The sequence below is a fragment of the Felis catus genome, chromosome B1 (assembly GCF_018350175.1).
Source record: "Felis catus isolate Fca126 chromosome B1, F.catus_Fca126_mat1.0, whole genome shotgun sequence".
Taxonomy (NCBI): Eukaryota; Metazoa; Chordata; class Mammalia; order Carnivora; family Felidae; genus Felis; species Felis catus.
In genome coordinates, this window is record NC_058371.1 from 201,114,776 (window position 1) to 201,142,690 (window position 27,915).

The 27,915-nt window shown below is 57.8% G+C and overlaps 1 long non-coding RNA gene across 1 annotated transcript; it reads left to right on the forward strand.

Moving 5' to 3' along the window:
* LOC123385130 lies at nucleotides 1-27,711 on the forward strand. Its single transcript, XR_006597271.1, has 3 exons — nucleotides 1-601; nucleotides 25,251-25,347; nucleotides 27,494-27,711. It is a non-coding gene; the product is annotated as an uncharacterized LOC123385130 (long non-coding RNA).
* The last annotated feature ends 204 nt before the right edge of the window (nucleotides 27,712-27,915 follow it).

The following is a 27,915-nucleotide window of genomic DNA, read 5'->3' on the forward strand; positions in this document are numbered from 1 at the left end:
GCCGGAGGGTGGGTGTTCATTCAGGGGCTCTGTGATGGACGCCTAGGGCCCAGGCTTGCCATCTGCTCTGCGCGGTCTCCGGGTGCTCGCAAAGGTGGCTGGCGCGTCCCGTCCTGTCCGGTCCAGACGCGTAGGGGAGCCCGTCGAGCCCTGTGAGTCGCAGTTCGGGTTAGGGCTCAGCGCGGAGGTCAGCCAGTCCCGGGAGTTAGAGAATTTGCCGCCATCCCCTGGGCAGCCCTCTTCTCATTCTCATTGGCCAGACGGGCGTCACGTGCCTACGCGTCGCCCAATCACGGGCAGGATGAGGGCCAATCAGAAGGCTTGTCTGTAGCCGGTGGGCTTGCAGGTGCACCCCTGGGGAAGCCGGTTCGGCAAGACCTCGCGGAGGCGGGCGGTGGCGTGGGGACTCCGGAGCCGGCGGTCCCACCCCGCGGCGAGTGTCCTAGCAGCTCTTGGCTCACTCGCTGGGCCTGGACGCCAGCCCAGTGCCCACCACCTGGGGAGTGGAGGGGTCAGCTCTGGAAGGTCCTCGGCAAGGCGCACCCGCACAGCCCTGCGCCGGGACGGGGAGACCTCGACGACGTGGCAGCCAGAGACAAAAGTAGGTGTAAAAGAGCCTGAAGTGCAGAAACATGCTTGTTTCTTACAAATCTGAAAACAGAGGGAGCGCGTGCCTTTCGGCAACGGCTGTGGACGGCAGGAGGCCGTCCGGGGGCCCTGGGGGCAGGCACTTGGCCCCATTTATCTCTGGGTCCCACTGGCAGCCTCTGGGGGCCATCTCTGGCCCAGGTTGATGCCAAGCGGGCGGCCTGTCTTTGGGTCTCAGGGCTGGAAGCGTCCCCTCCCCACCGAGCCTCATTCTTGCTGTGCCGAGGCAGACGGAACTTATGTTCTTGATTCTTTGTGCGGACTTGAACTCTTTGTCACGTAGCCCTTTCTAGCAATCTATTCGGCTTACTTATTTATCTAACTGCCTCCCCTAGGACAGGGCTCCTCAACCCTGGGCACTACTGGCCTTTGGGGGCAGGTAAACTGCCTGCTCGGGGCCATCCTGTGCCTTGACGACCCCGACCCCCACCCCCTGGATTGCCAGTAGCACCCTGACCCCAGGGTTATGGAAAAACTGTCTCCAGACATTGCCAATTGTCCTCTGGGGCACCCCCCCCCCCCCGGTTGAGAACCACGGCCCTGGGACCTCAGCATCCTGGGGGCAGGGAGTTTGGTCTGGTTTGTTCACTGAGGTGTCCACCTCTGCCCCTGCCCCAAGGAGAGGGTCTGGAACCTGGGGGGCGCTAAATGGTTGCAGAGTGTTGCCGAGTGAATGCTTCTTAGATCCCCTGCAGAGCCAGTGGGAGCTGTTGTCCCATTTCCCAGGTGAGGGAAATGAGGCTCCGGAAGGCGGAGCCTGCCGCAGGTAAGCGCGTGGGTAGCGGGTGCCAGGAACAGGTCACGGGTGACCGTGCCTTTGGTGCCCCAGTGCAGGGGGAGCCTTCAGTTAGTGGGTGCCAGGGGCAGGGGTGGGGGTAGGGAGCTGGTGGTCCAAGGGCACGAACTGTGAGCTGTAAGATGAATGAGGCCTGAGGAGCTACTACAAAAAATGATTATAGGGGCGCCTGGGTGGCTCATTCGGTTGAGCATCCAACTTCGGCTCAGGTCACGACTTCACGGTTTGTGGGCTCGAGCCCCGCGTCGGGCTCTGTGCCGACCGCTCGGAGCCTGGAGCCTGCTTCGGATTCTGTGTCTCCCTCTCTCTGCCCCTCCCCTACTCACACTCTGTCTCTCTCTCTCAGAAATAAATAAACATTAAAAAAACTTAAAAACTGGTGATTATAGCTGACCACACTGTTGTGACATCATATTGTACCACTGACATTTGCTGAGTGTAGAGCTTACGTGTTCACACACACACATACACCGTGAAAAGGGAGGTGATTGATGAGCTGATTAGTTAGTTGGGGTGCCCTTCCACAGTGGATCTGCGTGTCCAGTCATCATAGCGTATGCTTTAAGTATCTTACATTTTGTCGGTCCTATCTCAGCAAAGCCGAACAAACCGCCCCCCCACCAAGTGGAGATTTTGGGGGGATGCTGGCATGGAAAGCCAGGGGACGGTCTGGACCCGGCCCCTGGAGGCAGAGCCTGGGGCGGGCCAGCCTGCCTGTTGGGTGCAAAGCCCCTGCCCCCGGTTGGAGGCGCTAGGCCCCTCTGAGAAAGTCTCCTGGCTGCCCGAGTGGCTGGGCGCCGATTGACGGGTTCTGGGAGACCGGCTGCAGTCAATCTGAATCAACTTGGGGCCTGATTTGAAATTCAAATCCTGGCTACACAGAAAATTAATATGAATTTCGTGTTCTGTTACTCTCGCAGACCCAGCCGTGCCTCTGCCCGGCCGGGCCCCGGGGCGCCGCAGGCTCCCCCGCCGACGCCCGCCCGCCTCCTGCTCCCCCGTGGCCCCCCGCGCTCTAGAACGGGGGGCTTCGCAGGAGAACGGCTGCTCTCTGGATATTTCACCTGCAGGCAAGCCACAAAACAGAACGGTGGAACGACTGGGGCCAGCCTCCCCCAGCAAAGGTGAAGCGGGGGCATCTGAAATGGGGTGTCCGGGCAGAGCCTCACCAACGCCACCCGCGTTTCCGAGCAGACCGAAGGCCTGGCCTTTGGACGGAGGCAGGGGCTCTGGGGACTGGGGAGGAAGGGACTCTGGCCAGGCTTGGGCAGGGCAGTGGGCCCTGTGGGCCACCTGTCCCCATGAGGAAGGGGGGGAGCCACCTGCTGGAGGAGGCTCTCCGGCCCCCGCATCTGGGGCTGGCACATCTGCCTCCACTGCAGCAGGGCCCCGAGTACGGCCTGGCTCTGGGGTCTCTGTGCTGCTCCTCCCTGCAGTGGGTCAGGGCTGTGCCAGGACCCCACCCCCAGCCTCGTCCTCCACCCCTTTTCTGCCCGGCCCCACACCGAGAACCCAGCCACTCCCACACTCTGTAACCTCCCGTGGCTCCCTCTTGCCCAAGAGGCATTAAGGCCTGGGCTTGGTGGTGGTGGTGGTGGTGGTGGGAGGTTAAATCCTGGCTCGATCAGTGTATTAGCCTAGTGGCCTTGAGCAAGTTTCTCAGTCTCTTCGTGCCTCGGTTTCTTCTGTCCAGGGAGATAAGAGCGCCCAGCTCTCCAGGTGTTGGCAGGTCAAGTGCACGTGTGTGTGAAGCTCCAGGACACGTCTGGGCCTAACCTGGGGCCCGTCCACCTCCCCGGCCTCCCTCCTCGCCCGCCTCCTCACACTCCGCATGAGGCCGAGGTCCTCTGGCCCTGCCCTTGCCCGTGCTCAGCTCCGCCCAGCCTCCCCCCCTCCGCGGTTCCCTCTGCCGGCCTTCTCCTTCTCCTTGTCTGCCTGAGCCCGATGCATCCTGCAAACATCTGCTCGGTCCTGTCCCAAGAAGTGTCCCGGCCCTGCGGGCGGCCAGGCATCTCCTGCCCTTAGACCCGCCGCCCCTGTGTGTGGCTGTCACCGAATGGCCGTCTGTGTCTGTCAGACCGTGGGCTCCTGGGGGACCTGGGCTGGCACATACTCATCCTTACTCTCTGTGCTCCTAGCCTGGCCCCGCGCTGTTTGGGGAGCCTGTTTCCTCCTGCCTGGCTCGGCCCTGCTGATCTTCAGGGCGTGCCCGCTGGGGTGTTTCTGAGCCTCCCGGAAGCCCACCGGCATTCCCAGTCCCCACAGCTGGGGGATTTGGGCTGGGAACCTAAGGATAGGGCCCCTCCCCAATGGCCCTGCCTCCTGGGCTCAGCGGTAGAGGGCTGGGCATCCTCTCGGCGTCCAGATGTGGCTCTGAGCTCTGTCCTGGGCTCTGCGGGACGTGCAGCCTTTCCCAGAATTGCATGACTGACTGTGATCGTCTTTGTTACTGTTGGGAGGCCATTTGGCACGTGGGAGGGGGGTTGTGTCTGATGCAGCCTTTGTCCGTGTGCTCCATGAGGCAGGGTCCAGAGCCCGGGGCTCTCTGTCCCTGCTGTGTACCCACCCACTGCCAGACCCACAGTAGGTGCCCACTGATGAATGGATGAAGACATCAGTGGGCTTTTCCCAGAAGTCAGCCTTGCTGAGCCTTACCCTGCCGAGTGCCCCCCAAGTGGCGTCCGGGCCCAGGGCGGGGCGCGGTTGGCACCTCGCTGCCCTCCAGGCTGAAGTGCCTGGACCTCGGCCCGTGGGTACAGAGCTGGCTCCCTTGGGGTGCAGTGCCCCCTCCCCTCAGGGCCCACTGATACCTCCGCCGTCAGCCTCTCAAATACACGACCTGGGCACCCGCCTCCCAGGCCACCTGCTGGGTGGGCCGTGCTGGGGGCTCTGGCCGCCACAGGAGGGCGATGGGTGGCTGGCCATCTGTCGCTCATTTGTCTCTGTCCTGACACCTGCCCCCCCCTCCCCCCACCAGCCGCCAGTGCTTTATTTACGGCCGGCTTGAGGGGCTTGCTAAATCCTTCCTGGATCAGGCTCCATTTGTCAGCCTCGTCTGACGGGGGCTGACCAGGGCCTCATCACTCTCCTGTCCTAGCTTCCTTGCTCCCCATCTCCTCCAGCCTTTCCTATGAGGGAAGGGGAGCCCGAGGGGAAGGAAAGGAATTTATTTTTATTAATGGTTGTAATAGCACTGACTTCTCAAGGGCTCATCTGTTTCCTCCCCGACAGTTCTACGGGGCAGGCATGAGCATGCAGAGAAACAGAGGTTGAGGGGCCTCCCGATGTCACACAGCAAGGAGTCAGGGGTGCTGAGGTTTGAACCCAGGCAGCCCGGTCCGTGGTCTGTGCTCTTCAGACTCCGCATCACTGCTTCAGTACTAGACAGAAGCCGTGTCGGGGTGACAGAGGAGAGGCCCTCCCCCAGGCAGTCACTTAGCAGGTGTTTCTGAATCCCTGGGCACTGGGGACATGTCATTTATCCATTCCGGTAATCTTCTGAAGTCAAGTGCATATAAGCAAGGTGCTGTCACTAGCCCCATTTTATGAATGAGCAAACAGGCACAGGGGTGTTAAGAGACTTGCTCAAGGTCACACAGCGAGGAAGTGGGGAAGACGGGGTTTGCCAGCTGTCTCGTGCCTTGGGGATGTTTGCGATCTAGCTGGGGAGACCAAAGGAGTCTGGCCGTCACCACGCAGCGCTGTAGGATCCCCAGGGAGCACAGAGGAGTCTGAACACAGATAGAAGCCTGACAGGCTGACCCGTGGAGGGACGGCCGTCCTAGGAGGAGACAGTGGATAGTTCCCTGCGTGGAGGCCTCGGGGTGCCCAGTCCCCACCAGTGACACACTTAACCCTCATGCCCCACCACTGTCTCACTGGCTGCAGGGCACACAGTGTAAGTGGGGTTGGCTCTTGCCCTCTGGGGCTCCTCTGGGACAGGCCCAGCTGCCGGCCACCTGGCGCTGAGGCCCTGCGGAGCACTGGGCATGGAGTCCTCTATTCCCCTGGGGACCATCTGGATCCCAGGTGGAGTGGGCTGGGAACCAGGCGTCCCTGCTTTTGGGGATGCAAATGCCTTGGTTGGCGGAGCCTGGGACTGAGGCCCACAGGTGCCCACCCCAGCACCTCCCCAGGCCCCGGGCCTTCCCATCCGCCCTGTTTCCCCTCACTCTAGCCACCATGGACTCGCTCCCCTGTACTGTCTTGTCTGATAGAGTTTAGATTTGCCATTGGAGGCCTTATGTCACTGAACCATTGAAAAGTCATTCTTAAGTGCTCATGTGAATTTCAGCTTTCACCCCCCCCCCCCCCCCCTCGCTCATTACCCTCCGTATGCTTCGGAGGCGCTGGGCTGAAGAGAAAGACGGGGAAGAAGAGTTTATGGTGGGGAGAGAGTGTTTGCAGAGGGGCAGGAGGCTTGAGACTTTTGCCACCCATGTTCTGTGTGACTCTGGATATATAACCTCTCTGTGCATCAGGGCTCTGGGTTGGAGAAACCTATGGGTGTGGGGAAGGTCGTTGACTCCACTGTACAAAAACGTCCTAATTTCTCTGTGCCTGAGGACCTGTGTTAGTTTTTATCCAGTAGGGTCACATTATGGGGACATCTCCTCGCTATCCTGTCCTCTGTGACCGTGGACCCTACCCCCTCGCTCAGCCCTTGGTATAGGATGGTGTTTTCCTAAGTATCATACACGTTCCACTGGGTGTTCAGGATGCTGGGGCCCAAGATGACAGCTTTAGGGACACAAGGGAACTACTTGGGCTGTTGGAGATGCTCTTTATCTTGACTAGTAGCGGTCACGTGACCACATGTATTTGTTAAAATTTGTACAACTGTGCACTAAGAAGGGTGAGCTTAACTGTGTGTGTGTGTGTGTGTGTGTGTGTGTGTGTGTGTGTGAGAGAGATATCTTAGTTAAGGCTACTTTTTTAGAAAAGTCTTCTGCATGTTTATTAGAGTTACTTCTAGGTAGTTAATATTTTTTGTTGATACTATGCATGGTATCTTTTCAAAGTTACATTTCCTGCTTATTGCTGGTGTATAAAAATGTAATTGTGATATTTCTAAGTAGAGCTTAAGCCCAAAAATGGTTTTGAATTCTCTGAGTGCTTCTAATAATTTATTTGATTGTAGATCTCTTTTGGGTTTTCTGTGTAGGTATGTTATTTTTTGAAATTTTAAAAAATGTTTAGTTTTTGAGAGAGAGAGAGAGAGAGAGAGAGAGGGGGGGGGGGAGGGGCAGAGAGAGAGGGAGACACGGAATCCAAAGCAGACTCCGGGCTCCGAGCTGGCAACACAGAACCCAACGCGGGGCTCGAACCCACAAACCGCGAGATCATGACCCGAGCTGAAGGTGAACGCTTAACCGACTGAGCCCTCCCAGGCGTCCCCCTCTAAGAACAACTTTTGCCGTACTTTGCAAGTTTTGACATATGGCATTTTCATGACCACGTGATCCCAGGAATTAAGAGCATCCATGTTCTTCCTGGCCCCAGGAGATAAGTCCATTTTCTAGAAGAGAGAAATTAGGGAAATGATATTGTTAGTGCAGGTGATGCAGGCCCTGTCAGGGCTTTTAAGAGGCCTCAGAAGAGCTGTTGTATTGGTTTGTTTTATGTTTTACTTTGGTCTGACGCAACATTTGGGAAGGAGCAAGTTGCAGAATTATGCTCTATGTCACCTGCCATCTTGTTCGGCCTGTGACCGGAAGTTTCCACCAGAAGTTTCCACAACTGTGGCTTCTTGGGAGTCGGAGTTGAGGGAACACTGAGAATGGAGTTGGAGACTAGGGCTGTGAGCAGCCCCTGAAAGGTGTCCACACCTCGGTCCCGAGGTCCCACGTGGAGCTCCGTGGGCACGGCCACCGCCTGGCTTTTAGGCAGCTGAATTTCAGCAAATTTGGGAAGTGACTTACCCCTTTTTGTCAAGAGCCTTTCAGTTGTCTTAGGAATTCCACTTTGGGGACTGGGGGCGGGAAAAAGAATTTGGACAAAGAGGTAAATCGATGAGACGTTTATCAGAATCATTTACGAGAGTAAAAATCCAGAAATTGAGGATAATGAGTTCTTCTGTATCGACCTGTTAAAGGATTTTGTATCCTCTTAACAAAAATGCTGATGATGAAAACTTTTAATAAGAGGGTGAAATGCTTGTGGTTACGTTTTAAGTGAAAAAAGCAAAAGGCAAGATTATGCATACCGCGTGATGTGTGTGTGTGGAAAAGTTACGAATTGAAAACATCCTGAAGAAAGAGACCCGCACGTGGTCAGGCAGGTCCCCAGCTGGTGAGACTTACCACCGTGTATCTCCGCCAATATACCGTTTGGGTCTTCTTCAGGAAAAGAGCGGTGTCGGGGCAGCCTGGTCACGCAGCAGGAGAGGTCGCTCATTTCCAGCGAGGTCTCAGCGCCGGTGTGTGTGGATCTCCTTTGAGCTCCGTGACATCTCCCCTGGTTGGCACTGTTACGGTCCCATTTACAGGCGAGGACACCGAGGCCCAGAGCAGTTCAGCGATTTGCCAGACATCACATGCCCAGTAAGTGGCAGAGCTGGGGTCTAAACCCGGTGTCAGGGAGAGAGAGCCATCAGGTGACCTGCCCCCTGTGGCCGACCCGCCCGGGCCCGGCTTCTCCCGGACTGGCCGTTCCCTACCGGTGCCCAGGTCTGCCTGCTGGGCCGGGCTTTCTCTCCCGCACCTGGAGCCCACCCCGTCCCTGCGGGTCTCCCACCTGCAAGCCCCCGACCCTCCTATTCCTGCCTGTGCTGTGCCCCGAGCACCCGCCTCCCGAGGGCAACCCTTCTGGCGACCCCCTCGGCCACTGGCAACGCAGCCCTGGCCCAGGAGGAGAGCGGGGGCCTGCTCCCGCGCTCCCGTCGCCCCCGTCACCCCCGTCACAGGGCAGGTTCCGCAGCACGAAGACGGAGGCTCCCCCAGGCCAGGCACGCGCCTCGCTCCCCTGCAAGGAGGGATCGCTGCTCCCGTTTTACAGGGGAGGAAACTGAGGGTCGGCCATGTCACGCGCCAGGGTCCCTCCAGTCTCTAGCCCGGCCCCTCTGCCGCGTGGGCCCCCGGGTCCTCCGGGGTCGGCGCACCGGCTCCGATGTCACTCCCTGTGGGAGCCCCCCTGTGGTCCTCCTCACTGACCGGCTGAGTTGGCTTCGTGGCCCCTCAGAGCCTGAGGTGGGTCCCCCTCGTCTCGTCACCTGGCCGTGGTCTGCGGTGCCCCTCGTGAACCCGTCTGTGTCATAGCACTCACGTGGGGAGGGTGATGGGTGACGAGCCACCCCCTGGGACCCTTTCCCCGATGACCTTCCCTTCCATCAGAGACTCTGCACACGCACACTGTGACATTGGCGTTTCACCGTGGGGCAGGGGCACAGCCCATATGCCGTCTGTGTCCCCACAGAGGGATCCTGGCGGACAAGGGTCGGAGATTTAGTGAATAGAAACACAGGACTTCCAGTTCAATTCAGATTTCAGGTAAACGGGATCGTGGGCTTTCGGTATGAGTGTGTCCCATGCACTATTTGGGATATACTCATGCTAAAAAAATTAACTTGTTGCCTACCTGAAACTCAGATTTTTTAAAAAAATTTTTAAACGTCCCAAGCGGGGGCCGCTCGTCTCTGCGTCTTGGGGGTGACTCCCCACGAGCTGGCAGGAAAGCCCCTCTTGGTGTTGGAAAGTTCCTTTCCTTTCAAACTGCGTGCTCACCTGTTAGCTTTTCTCCTGGCGTCAGCCCAGAGGTCAGCCCCAAGCGGAGCTTCTGGGCCCTCGTGTTCCTCTGTGCTCCTCGTGCCTCGTTCTGACCCTTCCCCCCCCCCCCCCCCCCCAGCTATCCAGATGTAGGTGTTTACATCTTCCCTCGTGAATCAAAGCCCCTGGCTGTTGATCACGTCTGTCTCTCAGAGAGGTCCTTCCATCTCTCTTGTGGGTGGCAACCCTCCCCCTTTCCTGCCCCAGATGGAGACTGAATATGTTCATTTGTGTGCCGGGAGGCGAGAGCCAGCGGCCGCGGGCTCCGCGGGGCCGCCTGGGATTTGGTGCAGGCGTGGCCCCCCTCATCCGTGGCCGGTGGCGACCTCGTGTCAGCCTGAGCGCTCTGCCAGGCCGAGGCTGTGCCTCCCGACGCCCTGGATGACGAAGGGGGGGGGGGTGCCAGTGCTTCTGCCCCCCCTGGGCCTCACCGCACCCGGCTTGGCGGGGGGTCTGTTCCTGCTGTTTCTGTCTCTCACGTGGCTCGTGTGTCTGCAGCATCTCCCCCTGTGCCTGCCGGGCCCGGGTATCCACCGTCTCATGCCTGATCACGGGCCTCTCATATCCCAGGGTGTCCTTCACACTTAAGCGGAAGTGACGCCACTCACAGGAAATCTGACTCTGTCACGTCCGTTCAAAACCCTGTTGCACTCAGAAGGGCCACGTCCTGTCTTGACTCTGAAGGACTGTCTTTGTCACTCACCTGCGCGCCCCTGCTCCCGTCGGATCAGCCTCCGTGGTCTGGAGGGTGCCGCCCTTCTCTCTTGCCTCTGGGCCTTTGCACACGATGCTCCTTTTCCTGGTTCACCTTCCTACTAGGACGGTGATTGCTGGGCTTTCCTGCCCTCTTTCCCCGGCCAGGAGCCGTGCCTTCCAAGCACTTTATAGTCCTCTCCTTTGACGCTCACATACCCCACAGGATTGGTGTGACTTTGGGCCCCATTATACAGGTGAGGAAACCGAGGCTCAGAGGGTTAAGTGAGTTGATGTAGGTCTCAGCTGAAGAGCTGAGGTTTCAAACCGGGTCTGCCCGGATCTGGAGTCTGCCTTGTTGACCAGTGCATTTCGGGAGCTCCCCTGAAGCCAGGGCCCGGGCAGGGCTCCTCCCGAGCTGCCCTCTGTGATGGGCCCAGCCACACCTTGTGTCCTCGTCCGTTTACTTCTCTTGCTTGCTGATCTGTGAGCCGATCTGTGAATGGCTTCAGCCACGGAGCCTGGCATGTTGTCGGCACTCAGGAAGCATTTGTTCAGAGAGCGAGACGAGTTTCGGCCGAGCTGATGGATGGCTTTGCATGAGGTCAGCGGTGTTGGGCCCGTCAGCACCGCTGAGGGCAAGGTTACTGAACGAGTGAGGGGCCCGTGGGCGTGTAGGACGGCATTAGGGTCAGCAACGCAAGAATGTGGGTTCAGTAAGTAAAGTCCACTGTGGGAGTTCCTGGCTGGGTGCTCTCCAGGCAGTGACCCAGGATCTGGGCTCTGGATGAAGGATGGAGAGGGTGGGGAGGGTGGACCCTGCTGGGGCGTTCTTTGGCCAGGCGAGTGGTGCAGGTCACGTGTCCCCAGAACCCAGGCGCCCAGCCCTGCCCTGTTGCCTCTTTGCCCAGAGAGGGCAGAGGTGTGGTTATCAACGGGCATGAGCCTTTTCTACCGCGAGAATGTTCTGGGCCGATGGCCACACGCTCTGTCATAGGATGCCCATTTCTGTCCCCACCCTGCTGAGCGAATTGAGATGTTCAGTGTTAGGAGATGAATTGTGTCCCCCCCCTAGAATTTGTACGTGGGGGTCCTTACCCCCAGGACCTCAGACATGATGTGTTTGGAGATGGGGTCTTTACAGAGGTGACTGAGGTGAAATGAGGTCACTAGGGGGGACCCTGATCTGATCTGACTGGTGTCCTTATGAGAGATCGGGGCACAGACACGCACAGAGGGACGGCCACACGAGGACACGGGGAGAAGACGCCAGCCACGTGTAAGAAGAGAGGCTTCCGGGGCGAGGGGGGGGGGACCAACTTGGCCGACATCTCAATCGTGGACGTTCCGCCCCCGGGACCGCGAGGGTTGTTCACGCCCCAGTCTGCGGAACTTTGTTAGGGTGGCCTGAACAAAACCCACACGGTTGGTCTGTGAGGAAAGAGCTGTGACCGCACCGGCCACCCCCTTCCCCGTGAGCCAGAGCCGGCCCCCGGGTTTGGGAGAAGCAGGCTCTGTCCCTTGAAAGGCAAGGACGCTGTCCACGTAGGTCCAGGCGCACTGATTCGCGCTGACCACGTGTGTCCACACCGGCTTGGCGGCCCGGTGCACAGAGTGGCTCCGAGAGGTTGAACAACCCACCCAGGGCACACAGCGTGTGAGCAAAGCCCAGACACAAGGCCGTGGACGTGCTCCGCAGGGGATGCGGGCCTGGGGTCGGGCTCTGAACCTCTGAACCTGCCCCTTTTTCGGCACCCAGCTCTCACACGCGTTCCGGCCTTGGGGAGCCAGGCCCACAGAGGCAGTGGTGGGCATTACCGTCACCCGGCCATCGTGGGAACCCCACACGGTGGGGCAGTAGACACGGTGCGGTCCTGTTGCAAAGGCTCATGCGTGCTGCTGCCCTCCGAGGCGTTCTGGACCTTTTCTGGAGCCAGTCAGGGTTTCTGGCTGTGGTGTGGAGGGCAACTTGTCCGGGTGGGAGAAGAGCCTTGGAACAGGGCCAGCGTCTGTCAGGGGAGAGGCAAGGTCAGCATGCGGGGCCTTGGTGTCTGCCCAGGGACCTCTGTGCACCACGGTCCCTGTGCCATACGGCACATGTGGCCTGGCCCTCTGCACCCCCTGGCCCCTGCCAGCCCCACCGCGTCTCACAGCACCCGCTCTGCCCTGCCCGGGGCTGCCGTGTAAGCCAGTCAGTTCTAGTGAATTCGCTGCAGGACGCAGCCTGTCATCAGTTCTTTGGCAGCCTTGAGCTTGCTCGGGCAGGCACTTTCGGGGGTCCTGGGGTCGTCTCTGGGCTGGTGGAAACCATGTGAGCGTTTGTTCAAATCTTACTGCGCCAGGGTTGAGGCCCTAGTCTGGTCGGGCGGACCAGCTGGGTTAGCGTTTGGGATGCCCTGGAGGTGAGGCCCGGTTTGGGGGGCGGGGGTAGGGAGAGGCTTCTGCTGGCCGCAGGGCCCCTCAGTACGCGTCCCCAGGGCCTGCTGCGCACTCGACCGGACGCAAAAGTTGAAATCCCAAGAGGCCTCGGGACTGGCTAAACACAGAGGAGAAGGGCCACCTGCTCTGGGCCGAATGTGCCCCCAGCTGCTGTGTCAAAGCCCCGGGTGTGGCTGTATTTGGAGAGGGGGCCTTTACGAAGGTGGTAAAGTTTAGAAAGGTCATGGGGGGGCCCTGACGCATGGGGTGGGCGCCCTGATGAGACGAGAGACAGAGCTCGCTGGCTGCCCACCGAGTGAGCCAGAGCCCGAAGGCAGCCGTCCCACCTGCAGCAGCGCCCCCCCCCCCCAAGAAACGGGCGCCCCGCCACCCTGATCTCAGCCCCCAGCCCCCAGAGCTGTGAGAAGTAGGAGTCTGTTGTTTAAGCAGAGACCCTTGTTGCCGCGGGCTGGGCTGACCCAAGACAGACCAAAGGGCAGAGTGACGGGGAAGGAGGCACCAGAGTGGAGAAGGCCGGAGCCACGAGCATCAGCTGCGTTTCCTACGTGCAGAACAGCGTTTTTGCCAAATTACGGTGTGTGTCTCCTGACGCAGCTTCGCGCTCAGTGGGACCTGGAGGCGCCGGGGTGGGTGTCCTGGTGCCGGCCTGGAACCGCCGGTCCCCGGGTTCTGGCTGTGCCTGCACGAGCTGCTTGGAGCCCAGCCCTGGGGCGCTGGCGGTCCCTGAATGGCCCCTCCAGCAGCAGGTGGCTGGACGGTCCGGCCTTGGCCGTGAGGTTCTGGGGCTCCCCCAGGGCGGCTGCAGCAGGGTTTGCGGACGGATGAGGTGGGCTCATCTCCCGGGAATCTGAGACAGACCCGCGGGTCCCCTCGCTGCTGCTGGGCAGGCACGGTGGCCCCACCCCCTGGAGAGACAGGTTCCTTTGAGCCGTGTGTCCCTGTGTCTGTCCTCTGTCCTGAGGGAGGCGGCAGAGTTTGGGGAAAGCAACCCCAGGGGATGCCGAATGCTGCTGTGATTTCTCCTGGGCCGACGGCCCAGTGCAGAAGAGGCCAGCGGGCTCTCTTCCACACCCGGTGGTCAGAAATTTATCCACCTGCGACTCAGGAAGCCGGAAGTCTGAGCTCCAGGGCTTGACAGAGTCGTTCATTCTGGAAGCTCTGAGGGAGGATCTGTTCCAGGCCCCTCTCCCGGCTGCCAGCAGTTTCCAGAAGTTTCCCCAGCGCTTCTGGGCTTGCGACCACGTCAGTCCAGTCTCTGCGTCCATCATGGAGTGGCCTTCTCTGTGTGTCTGTGTCTCAGACCCCCCTTCTTGTATAGGGTTCCCAGGCGTTGGGTTCGGGGACTTAAACTCAGGACGGTGTCATCTCGAGTTCCCTAACCCTGCAAAGACCCCATTTCTAAGAAGGTCACAATCACGGGTGCAGGGGTCGGGCTGTGGGCCTGTCACTTTGGGGCCACTGTTTGACCCACTCCAGAGGGGCACGGTGGGAAGGGCACTAAGGAAGGCCCCATGTACGGGGGTGGGGGACCCACAGGGCAGGTGAGGCACAGGGCGGGAGCCACTACCGCCTGCAGGGGTGGAGGTGGGACCTGAGCGGGTGGTGGCTGAGGCTCCAGAAGAGGGGAGGGGGGCGCAGTGACCCCCGTCTGCAGCAGGTCGGGAGGTGGCAGACGAACCCCCGCTCAGCTTTCCTGCCTCCTGTCTCCCCCTGGCTGAGCCCACCTGGAAGCCGAGGACGGGGAGGTGGGATGGGATCCTCGGATGAGGTCCAGCCTCTGCACAGGACGGGGCACAACGGAGGGTCGGGGGGCAATTGGGGACCAACCAGCCAGCCGGGGTTCAGAGGGAAGACGGAGAGGCACGCAGTGGCCTACCTGTCGGATGACTTCCCCTCCCCTCCCCCCCTTCCTCTCTCCTTTCCCTTCCCCTCCCCTCCCCTTTCTTCTCCTCTCCTCCTTCCCATCCCTTCTTCCTTCTCCCTCCCCTCTCTCCTCCCCCTCCTCTCCTCTTCCCTTTCTCCCCACCCTCCACCTCTCCTCCCTCTCTTCCTCTCCTCCTCTTTCCCCTCCCCATCTCCTTTTTCCACTCCCCTCCGCTCCCCCTTCTCCCTACCCCCCTTCCCTCCCTCTTTCAATACCCACATCTGAGCACGAATATAACCAGCTGAGTTGACGCCATTACTCATCACTGGGGCCCCTGACCTGTATGACGGGACAAGTGACCAGTGACAACCCAGATAGTAAGGGCCGTGGGCTGAGGTGGCTGCAGGTTCCACGCCCACCACAGTGCTGTGTGTGCTGAGTTCTGAGGGGTGAGGACGGGGCTGCTAGGCGAGGAGGGGCAGGAGGTAGGATTGGGATGTGTTCCAGATCCGGGGGAACCGCGCCGCCACGGCCAGAAGCGGGAAACCAAAGAGCCTGTCACTTCAGCTTCAACAGGGGTGATCGGCCCCAGCGCCCTCACCCTCACGGTACCTGCACCCTCGGAGGTGGACGGCCCGCGGGCTCACATGGGCCCCAGGCCTTTCTGAGGCTGGACTGCAGGAGTGGTGGCAGTGAGTTGGGGGTGGCGGGGGGTGGGGGGGGGCGGGTAACTGCAGGAACGGGCTCTGGACGGGAAGCTGGAAATGATGTCCCAGAACCGCATCTGCCCCCGAGCCTGGGGCCTGGCTGGCCACGGCTGGGTCAGGTTCACACCGAGGGGATGAGACCCCCACCGTCCGTGGTTTTCACTAAGTTGCGTGTTTATAAAGCTTTGTCCCTATTATTCCGTATATTGCAGAAATAAGCAAAGGCCCCTCAAGCGAGAAAGGCAAAGCTGTCTCCCCAGCACTGGCTGGAGCAGGGGGGTCGGCCCCCTCACTTGCGTTTGCCAGAGCCCCAGGGGCGGGCAGAGCAGTTGGGGAGCTTCCCAGAGGAGGAAAGGGGGCTCAGGTGGGCCTGATGGGAAGCTGGGGCTGCTGGGGAGGCTGGGAGGCCGGGGAGGCCGGGGAGGCCGGGGAGGCTGGGGTTGCTCAGGAGGCTGGGGAGGCCCACTGGAAGGGGGCGTCCACGCGGCTGGTCAGGGCAGCAGGTGTGGCTTTCTCGGGTTGGTCCTGAGTCTGAAGCAGGACAGAAATTAGGGAAGCTGTCCGTTATCGATCAAGTTCTGGCCGAAGGTCACAGGGGTCATTGTTTGGGTTCCCGGACTGTGATTAGAGACAGCGATCTGACTTCCTGCAGATCTGACTTACAGCTCCCTGGGCGGGTCACTGTGGGTCAGGGGCCAGTTCCCTGGACGGGTCATTGTAGGTAAGGGGTCAGCTCCCTGGGCGTGTCACTGTGGCTCAGGGGGCAGGTCATTGTGGGTAAGGGGCTGGCTCCTTGGATGGGTCACTGTGGGTCAGAGGTCAGCTCCCTGGGCAGGTTGCTGTGGGCTGCAGGTCAGAGTTCTGTTTCTATATGTGGTCTGGCCACTCTGCTGTTTCTCACTGCTCCCCGCTTCCTGGTCTAACCCACCACGGACCCCAGGGAGGCCCAGGTGGCCTCCAACTCCCACGACCCAAACGGTGCCGAAGGGAACAGGTGCACACTGTCCCCTCCTGGTCCAGTGTGAGAATTTCCTTGACCCCCTACTACCGGGGTGGGGGGGGGGCTTGCCCGTCACAGAGCAGCCCCCGTGGCTGCCTGGCACCACTCAGAGGTTCCAGTGGCTTCCGCGGGGAGTCCTCCTGGGTGTTCCTCTCGCCGCAGCACAGCCACCGAGCAGGGTGTGCCCCCCGTTGTCCCGGAGTCAGAGTTCGGGCTCCAGGACCTCAAACACTGTAGGAATTCCAGAGAGCGTCTGCAACTGGGCAGACCTGTGGGGACCCCGGGCCTCTCCCGAGGTAAGGAGCCCTCACCCAGCAGGTGTTGATTCGGCCCTGATGTCAGCTTTATACCCTGGTCTGTTACAGCCTTATCACACACACTCAGTCTGGCTGTGTCTGTGCATCTAGGGTGGCCCTCGTGCTCATTTTAGCTGGCATCGTGGGGCGGGGGCGTTCCTTTGCCAAAGGTGGTGAGTGTTCTGTGGCCAAGAGGACAGACCCTGTGCAGGGTGGCTGGGCTCGAGCCACCTTGCAGGTCTTCCTGAGATAGCCGTCCACCGGGCGGGGGCACCTCGAGCGGTGGCTGGGAGCCATGGGGTGTGGCAGAGGGAACAGCACCGTGTAGCAGATGAAAGAGAGGAGCCTGGGTGGTTAAGGAGGGAGGCGGAGGCGGACTGGGCCGCCGGGAAGTGGGGAAGGAGCAGACCAGGGAGCACAGGGAGGCACCGTCGTCGTGCACAGAGGCCTTAGCTGGGGCCTTCCCGCACCTTGCCTCGTCCTGGGCTCCTCCCCAGAGGCGGAGGGATTCCCTGCACCCTCTTTGGGACCGTCCCTCTTTGGTCCTTAGTATGGAAGCTCCCGGCTGGGGAGTCTTGGGCCTCCTCCTTCCCATCCCGCCCGGAGCAGTGACCCAGGAAGGCAGAGCTACTCCACACACCCAGACTTCTCCTAGGCCGGCTGTTCCAGCAGGACGCCCGCATGGCTCTCCCTGCGCCCCTGCCAGCGCCAGAGATCCGTGACAGGGCTGGTGCCTGCTTCCCACCCGCTGGCTCCTGTGTCCTCTCGGCTGGCCCAGAACCACGGTGGCACAGTGGGGTGCTGCTCGCTGGCACCCCGGCACCCAGCAGCCTCCCAGAAGGCGCTCCGAGTCTTGACCCAGAGGCGGTGGGAGGTCGTCAAAGGATCCCCCCCCCCACCCCACCGCCCTGTGTTTTTATTCTGAAACACTTAAAACCTATAGAAAGATGGAAAAAATTTAAAAACCTAAGTGTCTGTCCTTTTCGCTGGAATCTAGGGATTGTTTGCGTTCAGCCACGGCTGTGCGCTCTCTCTCCCTCTTGGCCTCAGATGTACGTGTGCACCCCTGCCCCCCAACATGGGACACGTGTACCCAGAGCACATGTAGAATACATATCCCATGCACACCGTCCCGCACACCTTTTTGCTGGCTGAGACATTGAGAGTAAGTTGCAGACATGCGCCCTCACTCCACACCACCTCAGCCCCATTTCCTAGGGACAACAGTGTTTTCTTGCGTAACCACAACTTCAGTGTATTTGTTACCCTTCTCCAGAGGAACAGAACCAACGAGGTGGGTATATGTTACGTATACTTAATACGTAAATACGTGTTGTGCATATAACATGTGTAACATAAACCATATATTAAATACAACATGTGTAATACCTACAGTATGTTCTCTACGTATGATTTATGTCGAATTTGTATGTATTACGTATTGTAAGTAATTGGCTTACGTGATTGTGAAAGCCGACAAGTCCGGAATCTGCAGTGTGGGCCACCGTGCCGGGAACCCAGAAGAGTCGATGGTGTGGGTGAGGTCTGAAGGCTGTCTGCTGGAGAATTCCCCCTTGCTCGGACAGGCCAGTCTTTTTGTTCTGTCCAGGCCTTTAACTGACTGGACATGGCCCACCCATGTTACAAAGGGCGGTCTACTTTACCCAGAGGTCACCAATTTAAGTGTTTTTTAAAAAAAATGAAAAAGAAAAAAAATTTTAAGGTTTATTTTTACAGAGAGAGAGAGCGAGTGAACGAGCATGTGAGCAGGGGAGGGGCAGAGAGAAAGGGAGACACAGAATCCAAAGTAGACTCTAGGTTCTGAGCCATCAGTACAGAGCCTGATGCGGGGCTTGAATTCACGAACCGTGAGATCCTGACCTGAGCTGAAATTGGAGGCTTCACTGACTGAGCCACCCAGGCGCTCCTAAGGGTTCATTTTATCCAAAAACACCCTCCAAGTTGACACATCAGATTAACCATCACAACAGTGATCACCTGAAAAAATTGAACATTGATAACGATATTATTATCTAAAATAAATGTGCATTCAGATATCCCCATTCCTCTTGACAAAGACAGGATCCAATCAAGGGTCACATACTGCACTTAGCTGCCATGGCCTCTAGTCCCCTGTAACCTAGAGTAGCTCCCAGCCCCCCTGTTGAAAAACTTCTATGACGTTGGCACTTTAGAAGAATTCCACTTACCTTGCAGAGTGTCTTTTTGGATTCGCCGGTGGTTTCCTCCCCAGTGGATCCAGTTAGACATTTGCCGCGTCTTTCTCCGCACGTGGTGTAAGGAAGGGCGGGAAGCCGTTTGTCCCTGTGGGTGAGGCTAGGCTTGGTTGCCTGGTGAAGGAGGTCTCTGCCAGGGTTCTCGGTGCATGGATACGTCTCCCTGACACCCCCAGGAACTCAGTAACTGGTCCCCAGTCAGTGGGGTGGGGCTCCGAGGCTCCGTTGGCCACGCCGTGGTTTGGGGGTGCATCCGTGGGATGGGGGGTGCAGTGAAATGCTGGTTTTCTAATGAGATTGTCCTGCCTGCCGTGAGTACTGACCCTTGTTCTTGGTGCTTGCCCTCCCCACCGCACGTGTATGGATTCCTTTCCCCCCTGGTGTGTGGTATAGTCCGTCCTTGTCCCTGTTCTTTTTAAACATTAAAAAAATTTTTTTTAATTAACGTTTATTTATTTTTGAGAGACAGGCAGAGCATGAGCGGGAGAGAGACAGAGAGAGGGAGACACGGAATCCGAAGCAGGCTCCAGGCTCTGAGCGGTCAGCAGAGAGCCTGACGCGGGGCTCAAACCCACGAACCGTGAGATCATGACCTGAGCCGAAGTCGGACGCTTAACTGACTGAGCCCCTCAGGCGCCCCAGTCCCTGTTCTTTTTAGTGATGAAACGACCCCAGCTTGGCCAGTGGGAGCCTCTCCTCACCATTTTTTTGTTTTTAATTTTTAAATTTTTTGTTATTTTTTTAAATGCTTATTTATTTTTGAGAGAGAGACAAAAAGTGGAGCGGGGAAGTAGCAGAGAGAGAGGGAGACACAGAATGGAAGCGGGCTCCAGGCTCTGAGCTGTCAGCACAGAGCCCGACGCGGGGCTCGAACCCACGACTCGTGAGATCATGGACGCTTGACCGACTGCGCCCCCCAGGCGCCCCTCTCCTCCCCATTTAAAGACTTTCCTCATCAATTACTCCATCACACCACAAGGTGTTACATTTGCCCCAGACCCGGAACCAGCTTTTTCCCCCCTAGCAGCTTCATTCCTTTTCGAGGACGGTGTTTCGAAACCAGGTCTTGGTATTAGGTGGGCTCGTTCATCAAAAGATGTTAAGCTACAGTGATTGATCCCTTATTGGCCGATTCCCTCTTTCTCGCGGGAAAGTGCCAGAATGCGAGCGTACGCACTTGGCCATTCCCAGCAGCTATTTCTGTCAGGCTCGGGCCCAAATCCTCCTCTCCCCGGGGATTCTTTCTAAAAGCAGGTCCCCCTCGTCCTGGCAGCCGTGTGGCTGGATTAACGCCGTCTTTCATTTGGTTCCCCATCTGCTCCTTCCGGAAGTGAGTAGAGACGGTCCTTGGTTAGGCTACAGCCACGCCGGGGCCCCTGGATTGAGTGCGGAGGCTTCCGGGACTCCCAGGCCACCCAAGGCGGCCCCACCTTGTCTCTGTCCCGGGGCAGGTCTCCTCCTTACTTGGGGACGGAGGGGGTTTGTGTGAGCAGCTCTCTGGAAACTTGTGGAAGAAACAGTTCTGTCTCAGAGGTGGATGGAATCGGTCTTGTTTCCAAGTTCTAGGACCCACTTCTGACTCACCTGGACCAGCGAAAGCATTTTAAAAGGGGAAGAACCCAAGCAGGGAGGGCAGGATCTGAAGCGAGGCAGCCTGGCTTCCTCACTCTCTGGGCCACCGCACTCAGGCCTCACTGTGCGTGCTCTGGGCACAGAGTAGGGCCACCCGGGCGCTCCCGGAGTCGATAATCTTAAAGGTCAGGGGACCTACGGGAGTCTGCTCTCGACATTGGCACTTAGAGAACCTGACCCCCAGCCCTCGGGAGGATCTGACTTGGGGGCTGACCCCTGCCCACTGTCTGTCCATCACAGAGAGAGCACGATGAGCCTCTGTTCCCCAGGCTGTGGAACTAACCTTCCCACAAGCACACGGGGAAATGCAATAGTAATGATGATGCTTGTAGGCTTTAGAGAAGTAATGAGACCATCGGGGGATCCTGGGCAAGATCTTGGGGCAGGGCGGGGGGGCAGAGAGAGGCTCGGGCACCAGAACGCAGCCCTTGGGGCCACGGTTATCTTGGAGCGTGCTTTCTGAGATGCCGAGCAGTGCCTTGATGGGTTCATATGGCCAGGGGACAAGAACCGGGGTCCAAGGCTCTGGTCAGCGGAACCATGGCCCCAAGGGTATCAGGTGCTAATCCTGTGTTATCCTTCCTTGCGTGGGGATTTGGCAGATACGATTAAGGATCTTAAGATGGGAAGATTATCCCGGATTATCTAGTTGGCCCTAAATGTAAGCACAGAGGGAGCGGAGGGAGATTTGACACAGAAGATGAAGGCCGTGTGACCACTGATGTACGATGCCGGGCTCCCGGATTTGGAGACGGAAGGAGCCGCAAGCCAAGGAACGCGGCCGCTTCTAGAAGCTGGAAAAGGCCGGGAAACGGGTTCTCCCCTAGCGCCTCTAGAGGAGAGCAGCCCTGCTGAGATTTTATCCCAGTAAAACCAGCTTCAGACTTCCGGCCTCCAGGACTGTCTGAAAATTGTGTTTTTGTCAGCCACCAAGTTGGTAGCGAGTTATGACAGCGGCCACAGGGAACGAATCCAGGGACGCACCCAGGGAACCTGTCCTGCCTTGTTTGAGTTAGGACTGCAGCGGCTGCACCTTGTTCGTGAGGGTGAACCAGAAGCAGACAGACAGACCCTCGTGGATACTGTGCTTAAGCTTCACGTGACCTTGACCTCTGAAATTGCAGTGACGCCGTCGGAGCGACTCGTGCCCCAGAGACGCGGCAGACAGGAATGTGAGTCCTCTCTGGACAGGGGTAGCGTCATCCCAAACTTCTGTGTCACAAATTGTAGACGAGAACAGATCACCGGGCACGTAGGGAGACAAGGCAGCGTGAACGCTCTACGGGAACAACAGGCTATAGAAACAGACCCGCGGGAGGTCCGGACGGTGGTGAGCACACGAGAACTTTGAAGCGACCGTTTCCTGTGTCCAAAGAGATTAGAAGACAGGATTGAGGGTTTCCACGAAGAACTGGGAAGTATAAAAAGCAGCCGAGCGGAAGCTCGGGGCCTCAGAAGCACAAGAGGTGGAAGTAGGAGCTGGTGGCTGGGTTTGTCGGCAGGTTGGACGCGGCGGAAGGGAGAACCGGCGACTCGGGAGAAGGGTCACAGTTAAGAAGCCCAGAATCAAGTGCAGGGTCAAAGGACGGAGAGCCCCTGAAAGAGAGTAACGAACGTAGGAGGTGAGGTACGGTCTGACATCTTTCGTACGTGAGATTGGAGTTCTGGAACATGAGGAAGGAAAATGGGCCAGAAGCAATGTTGAAGAGGTTGGGCTGGGATCTGAGGCTAGACTGCAGTAGTTTGCTGGGTTCATCGTAACACAGTCGCACAGCCTGCGCAGTGTAAACAACAGAAATCTACTTTATCGTGGTTCTGGAAGCCAAAGGTGTGGGTGGGTCTGGTTTCTCCCAAGGCCTCCCTCTTTGGCTCACAGAGGTGGGCTTCTCACCGTGTTCTCACGTGGCCGTCCCCTGCCCACACACATCCCTGGTGTCTCTCTGTGCGTCCATTATTTCCTCTCAGAAGGACATCGGATTGGATTAGGGCTCACCCAGAAGCCTTAATTTAATCACCTTTTTATTTACTTTTTTTTTTTTTCAACGTTTATTTTATTTTTGGGACAGAGAGAGACAGAGCATGAACGGGGGAGGGGCAGAGAGAGAGGGAGACACAGAATCGGAAACAGGCTCCAGGCTCCGAGCCATCAGCCCAGAGCCCGACGCGGGGCTCGAACTCACCGACCGCGAGATCGTGACCTGGCTGAAGTCGGACGCTTAACCGACTGCGCCACCCAGGCGCCCCCTTTTTATTTACTTTTTAACTTTTATTTATTAAAACATTTTTCATAATGTTTATTTATTTTTGAGAAAGAGGGAGACAAAAAGTGGAGCAGGGGAGGGGCAGAGAGACAGAGGGAGACACGGAATCTGAAGCAGGCTCCAGGCTCTGAGCTGTCAGCACACAGCCTGACGCGGGGCTCGAACTCACGAACTGTGAGATCATGACCTGAGCTGAAGTCAGACCCTTAACTGACTGAGCCACCCCAGTGTCCCTAATCACCTTTTTTAAAAAAAATTTTTAAATATTTAAATTTATTTTTGAGAGACAGAGACACAGTGCGAACGGGGGAGGGGCAGAGAGAGAGGGAGGCACAGAATCTGAAGCAGGCTCCAGGCTCCGAGCTGTCAGCACAGAGCCCAACTCGGGGCTCTAACTCACAGACTGAACTGAAGTTGGACCCTTAACCGACTGAGCCACCCAGGTGCCCCCCCAATCACCTTTTTAAATTTTTTTTTCAACGTTTATTTATTTTTGGGACAGAGAGAGACAAAGCATGAACGGGGGAGGGGCAGAGAGAGAGGGAGACACAGAATCGGAAACAGGCTCCAGGCTCTGAGCCATCAGCCCAGAGCCCGACGCGGGGCTCGAACTCACGGACCGCGAGATCATGACCTGGCTGAAGTCGGACGCTTAACCGACTGCACCACCCAGGCGCCCCAATCACCTTTTTAAAGACACTACCTCCAAATAGTCACATCCAGAAGTCCCGGGAGTGAGAGCTTCAACATAGGCATTTTTGGGGGGGGTGGCGTTGGGGGAAGGGACACAGTTCAGGCCACAGCAAAGACAGGAAGCCATAGATTCAGGAATCTGGGTGAACCCACGCGGGACAGATGAAGCAAGCCCACGTCTCTCCACCCCGCGGCGAAACTGCCACATCTGAAAGATACAGGGAAGTCTTCAAAGCAACCAGAAATAGCGCTCGGGTGGCCTTCAAGGGAACGGCCACTAGGACGTCAGCTGACTTCTCAACAGAAACTACAGAAGCCAGGAGATAGCAAACAATATCCTCACCTGGCGGGAAGAAGGACGTGCCAGCATGGACTTCTACACCAAGGATGTCCTTTCAGTTTCAACCAGAGTCCCCGTAGCAGCCTGGGTCCTGGAGGGAGAAAATGCAGTGGGTCAAACAGGAGGTTTAAAGTGAGGGACCACGGGGGCGCCCGGGGGGCTCAGTCCGTTGAGCGTCCGACTTCAGCTCAGGTCACGGTCTCACAGTTCGTGAGTTCGAGCCCCGCGTCAGGCTCTGGGCTGACAGCTCGGAGCCTGGAGCCTGCTTCGGATTCTGTGTCTCCCTCTCCCTCTCCCCCTCCCCTGCTCATGCTCTGCTTCTCTCTGTCTCTCAGGAATAAATAAATGTTCAAAAAAAAAAAGTGCAGGACCTTTGAACACTGGTTTGTGACTGGTTTATGCCGTGCTAGGGGGGCCTGGAGAGGGACGGTGGCCTGGTGGGAACCCCCTGTAGAAAGCAGAGCAGTGGTTTCCGGAGAGAACGGGATGGGGAGGAGGGAGAGGCACGTAGATAGGGTCAGAGCTTAGCAAATTTTATACCTTAAATAAACATTTTTATTGGGCGTCAATGACATTGCAATCACGCTGTTGAGGCAAAGTGCGGTGTTTAGGGATGCAGCTTACTGGTGGCTTTGTAAAGGAGAGGAAGGAAGTGTTTCACACACAAGTCAGGACAGTGTGTGACCTCTGGTAGGGGTTGTGCTGGGAGGGGCGCTTCCGCAGGCCTTGGGAGCACCCTGTTTTTTGACCTGGATTGTAGTTTCGTCAGTATTTACTTCGTGATCAATTTTTGAACTTCAGAGCAGGGAAAAAGTAGGACCCGGTGTTGCAGAAGAGATGTCTGTGCTCAGTTTCCTTCCCAGCTGCTCCCCGAGTGTGGGCCTGGGGGCTGTGGGGGGACCCCTGTTGGCTCTGCACCCCTCCTGCCCCCCCCCCCACCGCAGGACAGACGCCAGAGTGTGAGCTGAGAACGGAAGGGGGACAGCGTGGACGGTCCTGTCCCACACGGAAGTGCGGGTGCACTCTGGCCAGGGTCTCGGGGCCACGGAGGGTCACTGCCAGCCTTAGTCTGCAGCGGAGGGTCATGGGTGAGCCCCTCAGATGGGCAGGGGTGTCTGAGGTCGGTGGTGAGGGCGGCCCTGGCAAGGGTGTTGCCCACTCATGTGGGACATTTAGTGGCTGGGAATGACGGGAAGGAAGGTGACCCCCCAGTGTCACTGAACTTCTCTGAGTTTCAGGTCCCTTGTATTTATTTATTTTAATGTTTATTACTTTTTTTTCCTTTTCCCTTTTTAAAAATTATTTGTTTTTGTCTTGTTTTGTTTTTAATTTACATCCAAGGTAGCATATCGTGCAACAATGATTTCAGGAGTAGATTCCTTAGTGCCCCTTCCCCATTTAGCCCAGCCCCCCTCCCACAACCCCTCCGGTAACCCTCTGTTTGTTCTCCATATTTAAGAGTCTCTTATGTGTTGTCCCCCTCCCTGTTTTTATATTATTTTTGTTTCCCTTCCCTTATGTTCATCTGTTTTGTCTCTTAAAGTCCTCAGGAGTGAAGTCATATGATATTTGCCTTTCTCTGACTAATTTCGCTTAGCGACGTTTATTACTTTTGAGAGAGAGACAGAATGTGTACATAAGAGTAGGGGGGAGGCAGAGAGAAGGGGGGACAGAGGCTGTCAGCACAGAGCTCAACGCGGGACTCGAACTCACCAACTTCGAGATCGTGACCTGAGCCGAAGTCAGACGCTCAACTGAGCCCCCCAGGCGCCCCAGGTCCCCCATCTTTAAATGGGAATAACAGACATTACAGCATAGGACGTCTGTTGGACGCCTGTGCTCGTGGCTTATTACCGATGCTTCTGGCTTTCATCTCAACAGTGTCTCTGTTTGGTCTGGACAGTGAAGGTCGGTCATCCCAGTCACAGGGACGTTGGGACCATCCTATGTCAAGTGCCTCACTCACCACCCTGCACAGGTTCGTGCTCAACTAACTCGGGCTCTGGACCAGCTGCCTCCGGGTCCGTCCCCGAGAGCGATCGGATATCCTAGTCCAATCCTTTCTTTTCGAAAATAATGACCCGACTTTGAGGTCTCTGTTGAGAGCAATGAGGGGGATGAATGACCTTTCTTGGGTACGCGCAAGTTAAGAACACCTGTCCATTCCACCACCCACCCGTCCAACCACGTCCATCCATTATGACATCATGCAGCCATCTATCTGTCCACGTGTACATCTGTCCCACAAATACCGATCCGTTGTAGTGTCTCTTCTTCCACCCACCCGCCCACCCACTCAGCCGTCCATCTCTCCACTTGTCTGCACATCCGTGCACCTGTTTGGCTAACATTCCCCCGGCTCAGTCTCCGGGGGTGGCCTTGCCTGCTACTTCGTTGGGAAGTAAGAACAGAAGAGCTCCCCCTCATTCTTTGGCCGCCACCTGTGCGCACTCACCAGGGTCTGTCCTTGTCACCCCTCCTTGCCTGTTGTTATGAGGATGAACTCTCTCTTCTCTCTGCGTTGGTGCCCTCCCTCCCTCCCTCCCTTCTGGATCCTTCCGCTAGCACAGGAGCACAGGCGGTTTATTCCTGCGATCCTCACAGAAAACTCTCCTGGCCCCAGCCTGCAGCACCAGCCCCTTTCGAGGCCTGTGCTCTGCTCCTCCCCTCTGGCCACCACCCTCCCCTGCAGTCAGGTGCTCCCCCCCCCGCTGCCCTGGGGAAACTGGTGCCTCGGGTTCAGCCATGGCCTCCGTGCTAAGTACCGAGTACCATGGTCAGTCCTGATCCGCGCCTTGCTCCGTGAACGTGCTGCCTTTGACTTTGTCCTTTGAAAGAGTTTTCTCTTGTTTCCCGGCCCGCCCGCGTTCCCGCCTGCCCCCTGCCTTGCTGACCGCCCTGGGTCTCTCCTCCTCCTCTCGCTCCCAACTCGAGGACTCTCATGTGCCCCGGAAGCAGTTCCCGGACTCTCCCCTCGTTACTCGGTGCATGTGGCCTTGAGATCTCATCCAGTGCTTTCTGTGAGCACGGGTGCCCCCTGGCAGTCCCTGTCCCGGGTCGCCCCCCCCCCCCTTGGCCCCAGCCTCGTGTGTCTCGCTGCTTGTGCGGCCTCCCACGGGCCTGTGTGATGGGCACTCGAACTCTGCGCCTATGAGCGTGAATGTCTGCCCCTCCCCCTCCCCCTCCCTCCTCCCTCCTCCCTCCTCCCTCCTCCCTCCTCCCTCCTCCCAACTTGCTTGATGCCTGGTTCTCCTCTCTCAGCTTACCTCTCCTGCCACAGTGGCCTCCTCCCCATTCCCAGAAACCACCAGACACGCTCCTGCCTCAGGGCCTTTGCTGTTTCCTCCGCCTAGAATGCTCCTTCCCCAAATATCCACATGGCTTCTTCCCTCACCTCTTTGGGGTTTTTGTCAAGTGCCCTTGCTTAGTGAGGCTAGTGCCTCGTGGAGCGTTTAAGAGGGCACCTTGCTTGAGCTCTGGTCCTCTGGGGCTGTGTTGCAGGGCTCCGCAGGTGCGAGCAGGGGCGGGGGGGGGGTGGCACGTGTCCGCTCGGCTCTCCCCTCCTGCTTCTCACTGGTGAAGGCCCACGCCTGGGGAGCTGGCTGACTCACAGGTCCGGCTCTCCCCGCCCAGCCCCTTGCTGGCCGTTCGGGTGGCAGAGCCCAGGTTGCAGCGTGTGATGTGTTCTCCACGTCTGAAAGCGCAGGGCCCGGGCACAGGGGGGGCGAGCGGGGAGGCAGGGGCAGGAGACGGGCCAGGACGCTGGAGCTGTGGGCACACCCTCACCCCTGCCCTGGCCCCGCCTTGCTCTCTGCTGCTCCCTTGGGACGAGGAGTCTGACGCACCCTGGAGCTTTATTTATTTCTGTGTTTAGTGTCCCCCTCCCTCCACTTGATGGTAAGCTCAAGAGGGCGGGACTTACCGCCGCTGTCTCTCACCGCTGTTCCTGTCGGTGAGGCCAGCGCCCGCTCCATCCCGGGCCCCAGCAAATACTTGTTGAATGAAGGAATAAAAGACAATTCTGTTTCATCGACCCAAAGAAGAGTGTCTTTGAGTAGTAGTTTTAATGCCATAGGATCACATTTCCCTCCCTGAGTCTTACACTGTTTCTTGATTCTGTGCAGTGGATGATGCTTATTTAACCACATCGTGACGGACGCGGAGTATTGGACTCCGCGTTAGAGAACCTACCTCTAGACGGGGCGCACAAGGCTTCACCGGGTCCAGGCGGCAGGATGTGAATGTTTAAAGCGAGCCATTGTAAAATAAATGTGTCGGGGAGGGCAGGTGTCTGGAAGGATCAACGCCCTGTTCGTGATGCTGGTCTGGACGGGGGGTGTGGGGGGAGCCCTTATGTGTTTCCTGTATGTATTTCTTTATCTGCCTCTGGACTGTCAGGGTCTTTTTTTTTTTTTTTTTTAACAAGCGTGCATTCCTTCTAGATTCAATTTTTAAAAATTTAAAAATTTAAAAAAATTAAAAAAAAAAGGCCAGTTGAGGATCTGGAAAAATGACCCTCAGTCCTGAGTCCAGGCGAGGCCCCTGG